This window comes from Haliaeetus leucocephalus, unplaced genomic scaffold (genome assembly GCF_000737465.1).
Source record: "Haliaeetus leucocephalus isolate CR32 unplaced genomic scaffold, Haliaeetus_leucocephalus-4.0 Scaffold186, whole genome shotgun sequence".
NCBI lineage: Eukaryota > Metazoa > Chordata > Aves > Accipitriformes > Accipitridae > Haliaeetus > Haliaeetus leucocephalus.
The window spans coordinates 928,474-928,822 of NW_010972622.1; the positions used below are offsets into that span (position 1 = coordinate 928,474).

At 79.7% G+C, this 349-nt stretch overlaps 1 protein-coding gene across 2 annotated transcripts in view; it reads right to left on the reverse strand.

Moving 5' to 3' along the window:
• Nucleotides 1-99, reverse strand: part of TIMELESS (timeless circadian clock) — a 6,662-nt gene extending 6,563 nt beyond the window's left edge. For both annotated transcript variants that reach the window (XM_010565122.1, XM_010565121.1), the window contains exon 1: nt 67-99. The gene's annotated coding sequence lies outside the window, so the exon portion shown is untranslated. The remainder of the gene's footprint in view (nt 1-66) is intronic.
• Nucleotides 100-349: the final 250 nt, after the last annotated feature.

Sequence of the window (349 nt, forward strand, 5' to 3'; positions counted from 1 at the left end):
ACCAGCCCGTCCGCGTTCCCCCCCCCGATACCGGAGCACCCGCCGGCCCCGGTCCCCCGCGCTCACCGCCTGCCCCGTCTCCACCGCCCTCGCGGCCGAGCGCCCCGGGAACCGGGGCGGGGGCGGCGTTACACAACCGCCCCAGTTCCCGCGGCCAGAGGCCCCGCCCTGCCCGCGGGCTTCAAGCGGTAACTCCCTCCCGAAAAGACCCGGTGGGCCTCTCGCCTCCCCGCCCCTCCCGTCGCCCCCCACGGGCAGGGGACTGGCGGCGCGGTGTCCCGCAGCCCCCTCCTCACGGGCACGGCACCCGGTCCCCCGCACGGTGGCGCTGCGCGGACTCCGCCCGCGG